Below are 18,677 nucleotides of genomic sequence, written 5' to 3'. Positions count from 1 at the left end.
AAACCTCAGGACTTCTGACTTTATCCCCATTACTATGGTCTTCCTAGTTTACATGTGCTAATACATCTTTTTATTTATTTATCAAATATAGAGACTGACCATCTCGGTCACAGAGCAGCTATGGGCAGTGAACAGTTTAAAACAGGGGTGTTGAACTCACGTCATCACAGTGGTGTCATGTGACGTATCATGACTTTTTTCCCCTTCGCTAAACTGAGCATGGGCGTGGCCAGAGCATGATGCATCCAGCCCACGGCCCGCGAGTTTGACAGCCCTGGTTTAACACATCAAAACCAAGTTAAAATCTCTACCTGTATTTACCATATCTCAGTAAAAAGAGGCCGATAAAATAGGGATGGGATAAGTTAAAAGATAAAAGCAATGGAAAGGGTCTTCAAGGTTACCAGCCCCAAGATTGCATGCTCCTCTGGGGGCCCTGGGCAAGTCAGTGGAGCCAGATCTTCACATTCTTCTGAAAGGCCAGGAGGGTGGAGGACCCAGCTCACCTCTGTAGGAAGGATCTTCCAAACAGCAGGAGCAATGGCAGAGAATACTCTCTCCTGCACTGCACCAGCTGAAATTATTTAACTGACAGGCTTCACAATATGCCCTTTCTGCCTGATTGGGTGGGGTGTGTGCCAATGTAATGGGGAGAAGACAATTCCACAGCTTACCTGGAATGCATGCTGGGTAAGGTAATAATCAACATCTTGAGTTGACTCATAAGCAGACCAGCATCCAATGCATCTTGCATAGCAGAGGTTTTACATATACAGATTTGGGGGTGCCTAAAATTGCTCATGTGGCTACCTTCTGTACCAGCTGAAACTTCCAGATTTGAGACACTGCCCATCTCAGTCTCAGAACAGCCATGGGTACAGTTGCAACAGTTGTAATAGTTTGAGCAGTAGATGAACTGCATGTGAGTGACGAAGAGAAGAGCCTCCCAATCAGGAAGGGCTATAATGACGCACAACACATTTGACCAAAGACCCTTCTAGGCATGATTACCAAGTGATCTTCAAGCAGGAGTTTGTGAGTCCAGAAGGACCTCCAGATAACTCATCAGTTCTGTCTGAGACTGTGCAACCCCATCAAAGTTGATAAAAATTCAGGTACAGATGAGTCCCCACCCCCATTCACAACAATTCTGTTTTACCCAAAATCAGCTGAAACCTGCTGTTGTTCTTCATTCAAACCAGTGGTGGTGTTCAGCAGGTTCTAACCAGTTCTGGAGAACCAGTAGGGGAAATTGTGAGTAGTTCGGAGAACCAGCAAATGCCACCTCTGACTGGCCCTGCCCCATCTATTCTCTACCTCCCGAGTCCCAGCTGATCTGCTGGTCTTCTTTTGTTGCCCTGCACAGGAGAACGGAGCTGGAAAGCAGGTTAGTGGGGTGGGGAGGGAATGGGATTTTGCAGTAATTTTCCCCCAGGAGTGGGGTGGAAATGGAGATTTTACAGTATCCTTCCCCTGCCACCCCAATGCCCACAGAACCAGTAGTAAATTAAATTGAATCCCACCACTGATCCAAACTCCCAAAATCTCCTGAAACCATGGAAGAACATCCGAAGTATTACTTAGTTCACCCAGGACGTAGTGTATAACTATGTATCATCAACATATTGATGATACCTCAACCCATGGAGGTATGGATGATCTCACTCATTGGTTTCTTGTGGATGTTAAATAAGAATGGCGAAATCATTGGATTCTGTGGGACCCAAAGAGATTGTGGGCTGGACTTCTCACTCCTATTAACACTGATTGGAATCAGCTTCAGAGAAAGGATGGATGAACCAGCATAAAACTGTGCCTCCCATTCTCAGCTCCCTAAGTCAGGCCAAAAGGATTCCATGGTAAAGGGTATCAAAAGCTGCTGAGAGGTCAAGAAAAGCAAGGATGGACCATCCCACTCCTACCTCAGATCATCTAAAAGGGTGACCAATGTTGTTTCTATTCTCTATCAAGGCCTGAAGCCTGACTGAATTCCCCCCTCAATCTAAATAAAAACGATGAACTTGTGGAACATAAACTTTTAAACACTTTTACTACATTGTAAAACACCATGCCAAATGATATTTCTGTCTTTATTGTTAAGCATATTTCACTTTTTGATGAAAAGGGAGAAAAGCAAAGGTCTATCTGAGGCTATCCTAGCACAGGAGAAAGGAGTGTTCTCTCTCCAAATGAAACAGTGATTTGCATCTTTTATAACAATAAATTTTAAATCTCTGGCCAGCTGACAAACATGTTTATTCCCTGGATCTTTGATTAAAATTTAATTAAAAGCAAAGAGATGAAATTTCCGGATATTTAGTACTATATCCCATGAGACTCATAGAAGCATGCAAATGAGAAGGTACATTTTTTGTCATGTTATTTTATTGTTTATCAACTGAGCTCACAAAGGCAGGATAAGATGAAGCAGGGAAGAGAAAGTAAAGACATGCCCCCTAGCCCTGTTCCAGTGGTGGGATTCAGCCAGTTTGCACCATTTTGGGAGAACCGGTTGTTAAGTTTCTGAGCAATTTGGTGAACTGGTTTGCTGTTCACAATGTTTCACTGGCCTTGCAGGGATGAGCCTTCAGACATACTTCCAGGGAGCCATATCTTGTAAAAGGATATTAAATGCAAATACATGCAGGTCCATGTTTAAGTAAAATAATGAAGAGATACCAATTCCATACTTTTATTAAATAGGTCAACTCTAATTGTGATTGAAAGTCAGATCAGATTTTTAATTTATATTTTCTTCATGAATTTGCTATTCATTGAATAAAGGGAAGGAAGGAAGGAAGGAAGGAAGGAAGGAAGGAAGGAAGGAAGGAAGGAAGGAAGGAAGGAAGGAAGGAAGGAAGGAAGGAAGGAAGGAAGGAAGGAAGGAATCTAACTGTATAATTCTAAAGACGTTGCAGGCCAGGAATGAAGAATGGTAAACAAACTGTCCCACAAATACAACTTTAAATGGATTCCAAACTGATCTGAAGTTTGGTGCAGACCATTTGAAGCTAGGACACATGCATTTCCAGCCAGAATGTTGAAATCACATCTGTTATTCAACCCACAGGTATCTGATCATTGTGAACAATAATTCATTTTAGCTGTCATTAATTCCATGAAATTAATTTTAAATTTTAACACAGGTTTTATATTTAAGCATTCAACTCATTGTCCAGCCATCATTACTCATCATTTCTGACATCACTTTTCTTGACAAACATGAAATAGTTCCATCACACAAATTGGAACTGACGAATTAGAACCCATGGAACTCAATCTTGCCTTTGATGCAAGCAATGGAGACTGAGAGGTTGTGTTGTACTTCTGTTCCCCAGTCTCTCTTTTCATCCTATTCTGTATTGAAATTATGGAATCAAAACAAAAGTTCCATTTCCTAAAACAGGAAAAGGATGGTCAGAGATATAGTGACAAATAGTTTCCTACTGACTTGTTAACAATTAAAGATGGAACTTTAAAGACTTTTCCATATCACAAAACCCCAAGATATTGTCTGAAGGCACATGATGCAGCAACCATATTGAAACTCTGTACTCTGCCATTATTTCTCTATACCATTTGCAGTTCCATAGCAAATGGCAAACATATATAAACATATATTATTTGTTTAACAAATTTATACAGTCACCTGCCTCACTGAACGTGACTATGGACAGCATACAACCAACAATATCACAGCTGTTAAAAAGTTAAAAAAAATAAAAGCAAGATTATGGGAAGAGGAATATCCATCTAAATTACAATATAAGCATCATGCAGGCTACTTTAAGTCCTTTCAAGTAAGCTTGGCACCTTTCTTTAAAAAATATTTAGAAAGCATAATTTTCTGCTATATTAAATTGTTGGTCACTATCACCATAAGGAAAAGGATGACATCAAATAAACCTTCTTGTAAAAAAAAAAACTAGATTTAATTAAATCCACAAAAGTAGAGTCAAAGAAGCAGAACAATGTGTATTTGCAGACTTTTCATGCTAGAAAAACTCATTTTGGCCCTAGTAATCTGCAGCCATGTCCCTGTCATCTTATATATGTCTACATATCCAGTGAAGCTGAAGCAAAGGTGACTAACACTAGCTGGTACTTGGGGGGAGAAAGTGTGCAAAGCTCTGCCCTCATTTTAGTGCTGACTGAAGGACATTCACTCTTGAAAGAAGGGGTGGTTAAAATCAGGCTCTTCCATTTCTTCATCAACTCCCCTTTCCTTTCCCAGTGGGGTTCAAGAGGCAATCCTGAGGGGATTTGGATCTTCTTTTCTACTTTTAAATTGTCTCTTGAATCCTTTGAGAAGGAGATAAACAATCATACAACTCCATCTATTTTACTCCTTACGATTCCCTCAGTAAGTACAACAGAAAGAAGGCGTCACCAGGAAGATCCCTCGTGAGTTGATGAATGATGCTCATATTATTTGAGCTCAGCACTTTGAAATTATGAAGGGGATGGTGGACCCATCCTCACAAAAAGAAGACATGTCATCCTTGTTCCCCACAAAAACACATATTCTGAAGTCCCTCAGGTCTTATCTGCTTCATCAACTTTCTTCAGCCATGGAAACAGATGAACGGAAATACGACCTTAGGAGTATTTAGCTTCCTTTGACTCACTGCCTTTTCCCCAAGTTGCATTTTTATGTGATTTTATGTGTGGGTGGGTGGTTTACTGTACTACACCTACAGTCAGAAACAAGTTAAGCAAAAAAAACTTACTTTGAGTTGCAAAACCTCCTGCCTCTGTTAAACGGTCTTCAGATCAAGTGATCAGTTGTCAGAGCTGGCTTCACCTTTGCTCAGAAAAAGCAAGAGGTCTTCTGGTTTTCCTTCCCCCTCTCTAAAAACTATAGACTCCTCTGCACTCCCTGTGTTTCCAACCCGTTCCTCTGTCCCACTTCCTCGCAGTTCACTTTCTTCTCTTTGAATGTTCTCACCACGACTGTGCTACTCAAGGCAGAGAAACTGATCTTTCCTTTGACTATGGATAAAGCAGGCTGTGAATGAGCAAGTGTAGTGTGTGTGAGAGAGAGGGAGGGAGGAAGGGAGGGAGGGAAAGAGGAAAGAAAGGGAGGGGAAAGCACAATTCACTCACGGGCACTGAATGAGAATTTCATTAAAAGCAGGTCACTCAAGGGTTAGACTCTCCCAGCACAATCTGAACCCCCGCCCCCCCAAAAAAACAGGAAGAGAGAAATGGCAAAAACTTTCCTAGTCAGGAATATCATCCTTTTTTGGGGTGGGGGGAGTGTTGTTGGTTTTCCTAGAGTTTATGGCAGGGAAATGTAAGAGTTAACACCTCAGGGTTTAAAAACTTCAGAGGCTGTAAGCAGCATCCAATCAATTTCTAAGCTTTTCTCCACCAGGGAATCTCAGCCCAAGCTCAGGAGATGAAGCAGGGAGGGGAGGAACTTACTCCATCTTCTTTAAACAGCTCGTTAAGATATTTTTGTCCTATTGTGTCTAAGCAAATGGTCAACTCATGTGATCATTGTAACAGTGAGAGGAGGAGTCCATTCACAAAAATACTACAGTAGTTGAGTATGCAATTGGACGATTGATTTTCAAAAGAGGCTGACAAGTGTACAGTATTAACAAACTAAGAAAGGGGTCAGCTCCCTCAAAGTCAGCTGAAAACCCAAATCGTTAACAAACAAACAAAAAAGATCTGTTTAGTCTATTGCTCAGAAAAATTATCTTTGTTGAAATAGCATTTCAAAGACAAGAAAGATTTGGAAATATTGTCTTTGTGGATTGTTGCTCTTTAATTCCAAGGGAAACAAAGGATACCTTCTACAATCCTCTCTCCAACAGCTCCCCATAACTCTCAAAGAGAGACATCAGTAGGAAACTCTTCCCATGGTACCCTCCACCCATCCCAGACTGGGAAATGTAGGAAATCGGACAATTTCAGAGTGATGGGAATATGTACATGTAATCAAAATTAATACTACTGCAAGCAAATCCAGAAATGACAAAACTTGAAAACAGAAGCTGGAAAGAAATGATTGGGTACTTTGAGAAAAATAGAACAAAGAAAAACAAAAGAAAAGAAAATGGTGGTTACTCTGAAGACAGATTTTGGCACAGGCCTAGTCAATTCTGCATTGTTTGATAAAAAAAAGAAGCAGAAATGAATGCCTTTTATGTTTACATTTCAATATCACCCTTCCCCTTGACTTCCACACCTGTTTCTAATATAATTAGTGGTGGGATTCCAATTTTTTTCCTACCAGTTCTATCAGAGCACGCTTCACGCACACAGCAATCAAAACCCACCCTCTGTCATCGCTGGTGAGGTGAGCTGTTTTTTTAGCTCAGCTGAGACGCGGCAATCCACTCTGCTGCGTGAAACAACTGAGCTAAAAAAACAAGGGAATATTGGACAGGATAGGGTAGGGTAGGGCAGGTGGGCGGGGCCAGCCAGAGGTAATATTTGCTGGTTCTCCAAACTACTCAAAATTTCCACTAACGGTATGCCAGAACCGTACAAACCAGCTGAATACTACCTCTGAACATAATATAGAGCAGCATCCCCCAACCTTTTGACTGATTCCACGGACTGATCAGGAAGGGCACAGTTTTGTATGCTGCCTGGATCCCACACATGCACAGATGGGGCTTCACTTGCTTGTCTGGTTCCTGGTGGGCTATGGACCAGTGCCAGTTTACAGATCAGGTATTGGGGACACCTGGTATAGAGTTTATCATCCACTTGTATGGTTAACATCCTTGACCTGTGAGATTATTTTATTTTATTTTCTACATCTATTGAAGAAGTGTTTTAATAAATAAACACCTTTTGGAGGAGAGGGGGTAGAAAAAGTAACAGACAGAATAGCACATATTTCTAATGGCCCTTTATATGTGTTCAGTAATATTTTTAATTACCTTGGCAGGACTTTTTCCTTCTCTCTCCCTAAATTAAACCAGGCTTATTTCTTTTGTAAAAGTATTTAAAAGTCCCATCTAAAATGGCTTTCCATATCATGGTTTAACTTAGATGATCTCTTCCTACTGGTTATACTGGCTGAAAGTTATGAAACCTGATCATATCTGGATGATACCATAGAAAAGAATGGATCAAAGTCCTTTGCAAATTAAAAGCAATAAATTTATTTCAGTGGGAAATTACACTAGTAGGTTAATACCCATTCATCTAATCATATTTCCATGTAATATATTTGATCCATATATTTGTTGCAATAAAGTTATTGACTACAGCTTGGAGGTCTCAAGAAACTATTACAGCAAATAGATATGCACATATATAGATAACAATAGCAATAGCATTTTGGCTAATACCATCCCATAGCACTTTAGAGCACACTCTGGGTTGTTTACAGTGTAGAAGCATTATTTACATATTGTTGGAAGAAATATCCATCTGGGTTCAGTTCCAAGTGGGGAGAAAGACACTGGATGGAGGTTGATTGGAAAGATGGTTTAATGGTGGACAGGATCACGTGGGTTTAGGTCCTGGGCAACTGAGCACATGGAGTGGAGAATGAGAGGTATTTATACCCTCTTTGGGCTTTGAACTTGAGCTTCCTGTTCCTGTGGCAAGGGCATGTATTATATTAGTTGCTGTCAGACTCCCATGGGGCTATGCAGGGGTCATGTTTGTCTTGAAGTCATGTTTGGTTGAAACTTGGAGGGTAATGATGTAATGAAGAGGCTTGTGTTCTGTGGGCAATTCCTATTGTATCTTAATAGCTTTGTCCTGGTTTGGATCTTGAGTGAGGGCTAATCCTACCATTCTACCTTTGTTCAAAATATCCTGTCTTGAATGGGTTACCTAATCTGTATTTCTAAAAACTGGCCTCAACTTAATATCTGCTTGGGGAACTGTGGCTCTGAGTGTCTGTTTCCTTTAAGATTTCTATTTCTTTTTTTGTTGGGGAAATATAATATTCTGCCTTTTTAAATATTTCTCAAAGTATTTCATTCTTCTAGGAAAGGTCTGGGTGCTAACTTTCTACAATATTGCTCCCTATAATCTGTGTCCTCGTTTTACTGACTTTGGAAAGATGAAAGGCTGAATCAACTTGAACCCTGTCAGGATAAAACTCCATGCCATGGAGGCGCAATGGTTAGAATGCAGCATTGCAGACTAACTCTGCCCACAGCCAGGAGTTCAATCCTGACTGGCTCAAGGTTGACTCAACCTTCCATCCTTCCAAGGTGGGTAAAATGAGGACCCAGATTGTTGGGGGCAATATGCTGATTCTGTATACTGCTTACAGAGGACTGTAAAGCATTATGAAGTGGCATATAAGTTTAAGTGCTAGTGCTATTGCTAACTTAAACTACTGTGCCTTATTATAATTCATTTAGTGACCATTCAAAAGTTATTGACAGTATTGAAAAGAATGATTACAACTTTTACTTGCACATACTATCATTGGTATGAGGTCATGTGATCGTCATTCACAAATTTCCTAACCAGCATCCAACAAGCAAACTCACCGGAAAGCTGTATTTGCTTAACTACACAGCAAAAAAAAAAAAAGGAATATTAGCAGAGGTGGTATTCAGCAGGTTCTGACCAGTTCTGGAGAACCGGTAGCAGAAATTTTAAGTAGTTCAGAGAACTACCAATTCTGACTGCCCCACCCCCACCTATTCTCTGCCTCCTGAGTACCAGCTGATCAGCTGGGTCTTCTTTTGTTGCCCTGCACAGGAGAATGGAGCTGGAAATCAGGTTAGTGGGGTGGGGAAGGAATGGTATTTTGCAGTAACCTTCCCCCTGGAGTGGGGTGGGTATGGAGATTTTACAGTATCCTTCTCCTGCCATGCCCACCAAGGCACGTCCACCAAGCCACCATGCCCACCAAGGCACGCCCACAGAACCAGTAGTAAAAAAATTTGAATCCCACCACTGAATATCAGGTGTGATCACATGACGGCTCACTTAACAACTGTATCATTTAGTGGCAGAAGTTCCCATTCCAATTGTAGTTGAAGACAACTTGTAATTTATTTATTATAGTGGACTGAAAAATAAGCCTGTGATATTTTGGCAGCTGTTGTTCAACAATGGGTAAATATGTTTCCCCTGGAATATTCCATACTTGGCCTGTGATATTGCATGTATGGAAGACCAAGACATAGTTTCTCAATGGTTGCTAGATGTGCCTGGTTTTTGGATTATGCTTTTTTTAATTTTCCTGTTTTAAATGATGGTGTATGATCCAGGGTCATTCCCCTGGGATTTTACTGTGTTTCAACCACGTCCCTTGCCAGTTTCATTTATGCCTTGATTGTTCAGGGAAAGTGACTAACTTTAATCTTACACATATTGATCAAAGTTTGTAGAAGCATGATATGAGATTATGGTTTTTTTTTAAATTCTGCAGTTAGGTTACTTTGTAATCTTTCTACTACTAAATTATCTTTGGTTTGGATGGAGGAACCAATTATGCATAACTAAATATTAAAGATGAATACATTTCAATATGTCATCAGTTGCGTTTGCCTCTAAGCTAAAGCTAGACATCGTTTTGAGTCATTTGATTATTTATATTATTTTGAAATCTATTATACCTTCCAATCAATATCTGTAGTTAATCATATCATGCTCTGTTGAGAATTCAGCAAACACTGTGTCTTAATTTGGTTAGTTCTCTAATCAAATTCAGGGCTGGAGTTCAATATTTGACCCATACAGTATGTGATTTTTGGAGGGTTAAAATTCAGCTCATGCATTATAATCATTTATAAAATATGGACAAAAATCATCAGCGGGAGATTGGATTAGGATTCTTTGGATTTTAAGATTTTTGTTCAAAGTCAGAAATGCTCTATTTCTTTTCTCCATGTCTTATAAGTCTGATCATCTTTATACATTGATTGAATAGTTTTAAAAGCCATTTCTTGATGCCCCATTTTAGAAAAAGTACAGAGAAGAACAACCAGGATGATTAGGGGACTGGAGACTAAAACATATGAAGAACAGTTACAGGAACTGGGCATGGCTAGTCTAGTGAAGAGAAGGGCCAGGGGAGACATGATAGCAGTCTTCCAATATTTGAGGGGATGCCACAGAGAGGAAGGGATCAAGCTATTTTCTAAAGCACCCGAAGGCCAGACAAGGAATAATGGTTGGAAACTGAACAAGGAGAGATTTAACCTAGAAATAAGGAGAAACTTTCTGACAGTGAGAATAATCAACCAATGGATCAGCTTGCCCTCGAAAGTTGTGGGAGTGTCATCACTTGAGACTTTCAAGAAGAGATTGGACTGCCATTTGTCAGAAATGGTGTAGGGTCTCCCGCTTGGGCGGGGGAGTTGGACTAGATGACCTACAAGGTCCCTTCCAACTCTGATTATCTGTTATCTGTTATCTGAGTTGTTCCTTCAAGTGTTCACTGAAACAGCTTTGCCAGGTTTTATTCATTCAGTGGCATTTTTGAGCTCCACAATTATAGAAGGGTCTTTAAAGCACTCATTCTCTTGATATCCCTGTAATTCCATTTTCCTTTTGTGTAATTTGTTTGGAGGACTGCCACTTGGGATCAATTGCTACATTACTTAGCTAACTGCCATGTTGTAATGCTACTCCAGCTTTCTTTGTCATTGTTCAGGTTTCTGATCATGATTCAAGCTTTCTTGCTATAATGGACCACATCTATTCTCAATCAATACCGATCATGACCTACATTGTTCTTTAACAAGCTCTTCTCCTGCAAGGATTTATCTTTTGCAAAGCAACATTTTGTACTTGGGTACATAGTTATATGGAACTAGATAAGAATAGGGAAAAGATAATACAAAAATAATAGGAATAGTAGTAATAAAAAAACAAGAACAGAATAAAGAAAACCCAGAAAAAAATATTAAATTGAGATTTTTATAAACAGTTTAAATTAAATTACCAGTAAGGTTTTTTTTCAAAAACACATATATATAAAAGCAGCATGTTGAAATATCTTATTGTATAGAAAACCAAAGAGATGACCTTGGAAGAAACTATATCATAGCAGTTAGAAAAACATGATTTAAGTCCAGGAAAAGAAGAAACATTAGAAAGAAACTGAAACTTTTGGGTATAACAGGGAGAGAAGGAAACACTGCCAAGCTTTCAAGAATGTGATACTATAGTTTATATCAATAAAGTTCTACTCATTTTTGTAGATTCTGTTTCCTGATCTGGCCAACCTCATATATCAATTTGAAATTTCATGTCACTATTAAAATTAGTTAAATATTGATATTGGGTTGTTATACAATAATTAACAACTTCAGCCATATAGTTGAAATTATGAATTATAAACTTAAGCAAAGAATTTGCAATTATTTTTGTCTAAAAAGATTGGCAAATTTAGCAAATGATAATAAAATTACAATCTTATCTTAAGGAGAAATCAAACCTTCAGTGTACAAACCCATTTACAATATTATAATCCCCACCCAAAAAGATTGCCCATTGCATTACATTTTGTATCAGATTTACTTTTTGATATAAAGTTAATTTTGACGTGAAAACATATTTCTGTAACTTACTTTGCCATTTTTCTTGTTTGTAATATCCAGTGAGAACATATAAAATTCTATTAGCTATAAAAAAACCATGGGAATTAAGGTTTTGTAATGCATAAATAGACCATCTTTATACATTGGTTGCATAAATAGACTGGAAGGAAAAAAACCCACCTTTAAAATTAGTTTCATTTTATTATAAATTATTTTCCAGAATTAGTGTGCTTTGCAACAGTGCCAGCAAAAATAAAAACAATAAAACAAAAGGAACCCAACTGATTATTGAATTTCAAAAAAGAGAGAGAGAGAATGAATTGCCTATTTTGGCAGTCAACATGGAAGTTTCCGATCAGTAAAATATATCAATTTTTACAGCAAGTAATATTAAATGGACATTTGATGGTTTTTTTTATTGATATTCTTATTGTTTTATACAGATTGTTCTCCTTAAATTCTGCATACAATCAATCAAATTGTCTTGACTTGATGACTTTCTGAATTATACTTCACCAAGCAGTTTATAGATAAGCTCCAACCAATGATCTAACTTTGGTGTAAGCAGTTTTTCAAATTCAGTCAGATTTGTTAGTATTCTACCTTGTTTTTCTAATTTCTTTTGGACTACATTATTATCTGTAGATACAGAATCCAATGAAATGATTCTGGTCTTTCAGAAGATTTTAAAGATTTCACTCTTGCCTTATTAATAATTAAGTCTTGCAATCTATACAAATTATTCCTCCACTGATCAAATTTCCCTTTCATGAAAATGAATATTTAATAGCAAGGCAAGAGATCTGGACTATACTTTTTCTATGTTTATCCCATATTTTATTGAATGAACTCTTATAGATTTTAGAGAGTTTTTTTTTTAAAAAAAAAAACCAATTGTAACAAATATTTGCACAACCTCTCTGGAAGTCCAACTCCTTCTACACAGAAGCAATATATAGCCTTAAGATGTTATAACTTATCTGTTATCCAACTTGAACAACATGGTAATGAAAGTAAAAATTTGATGCTGCCAGTCTTCCTCATTGTTTTGAGGCTTGTAAAAATTTTAAGTGTACCTTGGGTCTTTTACAGATGATGTAAACAAGTTGTTTTTCTTTTTCCTAAAAACACTGACAATATTGCAAAGAATCTGTCTAGTCCTTTTACTTTCAGGTTTTGTATTTTTTCATTTCTTCTTCAGTATTGGGCATATTGAAAATTTCCTTTTGTTCTTTGATTTTGTGTGCTGAATTCTATTTAAATATTTAAATATTTTCCATCTATTCTAAGTTTTGTGTCTTTCTACAATACAATTTAGAATATTTCTAAAAATGTGTTACCTTTTCTGTTGTCAAAACATCTGTTATCATCTGAAATATAAATACTATTTCTTTCCTCTTATCTCCTTCAGAGTTGATAAGCTAACTATCTGGTTTATTGCCTTTTTTTTAAAAAAAGAAGTTCTTAGCAAAATTCAAGTTTTTTATTAGAATAACCTTGATGAATTGGAGGAAGAGCCGCAATCAAGATAAGAATCAGATTTTAAAAATCTTAAGCATAAATATAATTGTTATTAAACTATCTCAAACGTGAACTTATCTAGTGCTCATGTAGATAAAGACAAGAGGGGAGAGGTGCTTTAGATGTGCAATATTCTGTTACTGTAACTTTATAATAAAAATAATGTTCATACAAGATCTCCCTTATTTTATATTTAATATAAACTGCTATTAATGTTGTCTCAGGATACTGATCCTAAGTATACTGCCATATTTTTAAGTGGTCTTTTTATCACACTGGAATCTCACGTCGCTTCTCAAATGTCTTCTGTGATTTCTTGGCAAACTCAGCACTTTGATTCTTTGCAGTTCTTTTAGCTGGAGAAATCTTCAGCTACACCTGATAGAAATGTTCCTGGAGGCTTCAAGGAGAGATTCAGAGCTGGTTCACTCATATCCTGTTTCTAATTGCCAAGCAAAGTCTGTCATTAGAAGAACTTTGTGAAATAACATTAGCAGAATTAACAGCCCTGGTTCCCAGGACTGCCAAGTGAATGCTTATCTGTGATTTCAGCTCCCATGTAAATGGGTTCCAGGTCTGCTACATGTTTGTAACTTTTAAAAGAAGCAATGGTGTAAATTTCTGAAAATAGAACATAGGCAAATAAAGTCTGTACAATGGTAGTATGGGAAGAAATATCCATCTGGTTCAGTTCCAAGCTGGGAAAAAGACACTGGAAACATGGAGGCTGATTGGAAAGATGTTTTATTGATGAACAGGACCACCAGTGTTTATGGTTCTGGTGCAGCTGACGAAATGGAGTTGAGAGTGGTGGGTTTTTACCTTCTTTTGGCCTTTGCACTTGAGCTTCCTGCTCCTGTGCAAGAACATGTATTCTATTGGTTGTTGTCAGATTCCTATGGGGCCATGTAGGGGTTATGGAGGGGTCATAGCTGGCTCTGTAGGCAAAAGAAGAAATGCAAATCCTAGATGCTTGACTGAGCTAATTATGTCAACCTTTTGTTTGTTGCTTATCTGAGTTTCTGTCTTGACCCAGTCTTTCTGAATGGATTACTAAATCTGCGTTTCTAAAAGCTGGCCTCCTTAGTTTTTGCTTGGGACAAGGAAATTGGGACTTGTTTCTGAATAAACTGGCCAGAGGTGGTATTCAGCAGGTTCTGATCAGTTCTGGAGAACCAATAGCAGAAATTTTGAATAGTTCAAAGAACCGGCAAATACAACCTCTGACTGAACCCACCCCCATCTATTCTCTGCCTCCCGAGTCCCAGCTGATTGGCTGGGTCTTCTTTTGTTGCCCTGCACAGGAGAATGGAGCTGGAAAGCAGGTAGTGGGGTGCGGAGGGAATGGGATTTTGCAGAAATCTTCCCCCAGGAATGGGGTGGGAATGGAGATTTTACAGTATCCTTCCCCTGCTACGGCCACCAAGCCACGTCCACCAAGTCATGCCTACAGAGCCGGTAGTAAAAAATTTTGAATCCCACCACTGAGGCTGGCCCAATCTTTTTTAATGGGCACAAAATATCTGCTGAGGGCTATTAAGAAAAACTGAGTCTGCTTTCTGTCTTTAAAAAATAATATATTTCTCCCTTAGGGAAATATAATACTCTGTCTTTTTAATATTTCCCAAAATATTTCATTCTTCTGGGAGGTGGGTGCTGACTTTCTACAGTAGAAAGTAGTGTTTCCTGCATTGAATGTCAGTGAATCATTTGTGTGCTCATATTCACTTTTGCTGGGGGTGCTGTTTTCATCATGTCAATGTCATCCATTTCTCTGAAAATATTGTAAAATTGCTCCCCGAATACAAAAATATAGCATAATCCTGTCACATAACACATATCAAATGCAGCATTCCTGGAAATCACCAGTCAGTTTGACCATATTTGGGGCAGGATGCTATAAATGCAATCTCACCCGGTTTTACTACAAGCATGCATATGTAGTTATATTATGCTATTAAAAACGACTTTGCCAGCCAATGTAGAACAGGAGGTAATGAACTGGCACACACCAACAATGCTGGGAAGATAAAAACACAAACAACAACATGAGAGGAAGCGATATAAGGATGAAGAAGAGCAAGGATAGTTTTTTAAGAACAAAATGGTTTGAGGAGGTATAGAGAATGGTGTTTATATAAGCTAGATTCAGTTGTTTTCTTTTGTTTTCCTTATTTCATGCCTTTCATTTCCTATCCTGTTACTTTTCTTTACTCTGCAAAGTGTTGTTTCAAAAGAAGAAAACAATAGGAGTGTGTATACATAAGAAGAAAAATTTAGTTCATTTGTTTCTTATTTCTGCATATTTATTTTATGCATATTATGCGTGCATAAGGGCACCAATCGTGCCTACCATCCCTGTTCTATTGTTTTTTATTTTTCTTATAAGTATCTATCTCATGTATTCAAAACTATATTTATTCTTATACCTGTATCTTGTAAGTGATTGACAAATCAAATCAAATTTAAAAAATGTAAATGTAAAAATTTTAAAATAGGACATTCAAATTAGTAGGACAAATGGGCAGAAGTGTAAAAGCATATTTTTGCCTTCTGCAACTAACAGTAGCTTTCTCAGCAAAAGACAATTTACAGAAACTGCAGAATTTCCAAATTCTGCATTTAATCCAAAGTATGTATTATTAAATCTTCCACCACTGCCAAATTTTTAAAGAATTCTAATACGCAGCTCTTCCGCATCAGAAAATATTGATAGTGAAACATTTAACATCTACATTTGAGACAAAAAAAATTCTAACACAAATCTTGGACAAATTATCTCTATATTTTTTAACTGGGTAGGTAAATTTTCCCAACACTTCAAAGTCTTATCTTGCTTTCATCTCATACAGGTGTGCGTGTTGTGCTGTCAGATTCCACTCATATCATGTGAAAAGAATCAGCAGAGGGAAAGGCGTTGCTATGTGTACTTTATCCCTCCAGAGGCAAAAGCTGTGAATCCCAACAGAAAGAAAGGGAGGGAGGAAGGAAAGAAGGAGGGAGGGAAAGAAGAAAGAAAGAAGGAAAGAAAAAAGGAAGGGAATTTTAAAAACTAAGTCAAATCAGCTAATAGCCCAGCTGATATAGCATCATTATCCTCAAAATCAGGTCCTCATGTATGTATATCATTCTAGAACAGCACCATCTAATGTTGGGCAAAATCTACGTTGGTTCAGCTCACTAATGTTAGCCAAATTCTGCATTATTGAGAACATATACACAACAGCCAATCATACTTATTTACCAGCAACTAAAAACAAACAAACTATCTTTTAAGGCTTCTCATCTTTTCTGACTATCCTTATATCTTATACCAGGGGTGTCAAACTCAAGACTTGTGGGCCGAATCTGGCCCACAGATTGTTTAGATCTGCCCCGTGGAGCCACCCTGGAAACAGTGAAGGATTGGGTCACAGTGCCTCTGCCAGTGAAAATGGAGTCGAGAGGGCTGGGTGGAGTCCTCCTGGGCTCCGTTGTTGGCTGTGACGGCCTCCTGTAGCCCTCTGCTAGCAAAAATTGAGCTCGTGCAGCCCTCCCAAGCTCTGTTTTCCCTGGCAGAGTGCTACCGAAACAAACTACTAGCAAAAGTGGCATTTGATCACACAAGTAACATCGAGCTGGCCATACTCACCATGGCCACACCCATCCCACCCCCCCTGAAGTCGAACGCAACCCTGATGCAGCCCTCAATGAAATCGAATTTAACACCCCTGTCCTATACCAATGCCAATTTCTCTTTTCTCAGTAAAATATCTTCATTACAAACCTACACGCTACATGCTCTTATATTGAGCAAAATAAAAAAACATGGTTATAAATTAAAATAAAGATCAAGTTGAAAATATAAGACTTCGTAGCCTGGTCTTGGTGCTGATGTCATATAAGCAGCTATTCCTAATGTCACTTAGAAAACTAAGCAGTCGTTGCTGCAAAGGGTGACCACCGTGTGTTAAAAAGTCAAGATGGCACTTGTGATGACACCATTGAAGCCTTACAGCTTTTGATATTTATTATGATTCCCATAAAAGGGGAAAAGATACAATCATGTGATTGTAATCACCAACATATTATCCTCCAGATATCCTTTTCACAAACATGCATCCTGTATAACAGATAATAGCATTGGTCTGGATCATGGGTATATATAACACACCTCCTTTAGAATTGCTAAAGCTGCTGCATATTTTTTTCAGACACTTATTTCCACCATGAGTATTTACTTTGCATCTTCCCAAAGTGCCTCTTTAGTTGGATTTTCACAGTCCTAATATTCATATTTCTTGGATCATTCTAATGATCCAAGAAGAAATGGAGAAATGTCTAGGTCACTGTCTGCACTGATAAAAGACACCTTGCACAATTGAACACACACACACACACAAATGAAAATTTGCATTGGCTGTTCTAAAGGGATTTTAAAGCTGATCCAGCCTCCCAAGTACTTTAGTTGGTTCTAGGAAGACAAGATCTCATGCCAAACAAATTGCACACCTAGCTAAGCTAGAGATCAACTTGTCTTGATCTTATTTCTTCCTTTTAGATGGTCTAGAAATATCAATTTATTTATTTCTTCCTCTCTAGCCACCAAGCCATAGAAGTGAAGCCAGGCAGTGGGGGAATAGTAACTCCAGTCCAGGAAAACAAAAGAAAGAAAAAGGAAGGAAACATGTGAGTCTTTTAAAGACTTTTTTTCACCTCTTACTCCACTGTTGTTTTCAAGCCTATTGAGCTGCTAAATGTCAGCTGTGAGTGCCCACAGCTGGCATTTCATCCACCGTGATCAGATTCCCATTAGCGATCTTGAATTATTTAGCATAAGTATTGAACACTGAGCTTCTACTGTTTCTCAGACTACCTTTTATATCACATCTTGGTCATGACAGGCATAGCTTCCTAGAAATTAATTCTCCTGTAATCTGAAGCATGAGTGGGGATGGAGACAATCTATGGAGAATTTGGTGGTGCATATAGTCATAGTGTACGCTGCATGTTAGCAAAGAACATCCAATATCCATTATAAAGGAAGGGAATTCAGCTCATCAGAAAGTCCATAATGTGGAAAGCACCATAACATATTAAAGCAAATAGCACATGACTTCAAATGTAGAAAAACAAAATTCTACATCATCAGGGGTGTTCAATCTTGACAACTGTAAGACTTGTGAATTTTAATGTCTTTGTGAACTCCAGCTGCTTATTTAGCAAAATCCACAGTTGAATGAAATTCTGTGCCTAACCTGTACAGCTTCCCTTTTGAGCAGAACCATCAAAGTATGTAGAGCGTTGCTAGTAGTGACACCTATCCATGGAGATAATTCCATAAGAGAACTGCATTCCCCCCTTAAATATTGGGTGCCTTATATTATTATTTATCGTATGGCAGATTCACACCACATTTTGATAATCACACAAGAGCTAAAAGTACAAAATATGAAATATAAAATCTAAAATATCATAAATGATCATCTTGGTTACTGATGCAATTTTTTTTGTTTCACTTGTCACACAGTCATGAAATCACCAAAGGATCCATTATAGCCTCTGTTTTGGCACCCTGATATTATGTGTTGGATAGTTTGTTTTTGTAGTTTGGCTAGCTGGAGAATTCTGGGATTTGAGAATTCATAAGTCTTAAAGTTGTCAAGGTTGGACACTCCTGATGTAGCATTT

General features: G+C 38.1%; 1 protein-coding gene across 1 annotated transcript in view; it reads right to left on the bottom strand.

Annotated features, from left to right (window-relative positions):
- The window catches only part of PTN (pleiotrophin), a 102,602-nt gene extending 97,126 nt beyond the window's left edge, over positions 1–5,476 (bottom strand). The window contains exon 1 of the mRNA XM_026695076.2: positions 4,731–5,476. The gene's annotated coding sequence lies outside the window, so the exon portion shown is untranslated. The remainder of the gene's footprint in view (positions 1–4,730) is intronic.
- Between the last annotated feature and the right edge of the window lie 13,201 nt (positions 5,477–18,677).

Source organism: Notechis scutatus, chromosome 6 (genome assembly GCF_049901735.1).
Source record: "Notechis scutatus isolate UNSWTSFEM ecotype Mainland chromosome 6, rNotScu1.2, whole genome shotgun sequence".
Lineage (NCBI taxonomy): Eukaryota > Metazoa > Chordata > Lepidosauria > Squamata > Elapidae > Notechis > Notechis scutatus.
This window is presented reverse-complemented; position numbering and strand designations above follow the sequence as displayed.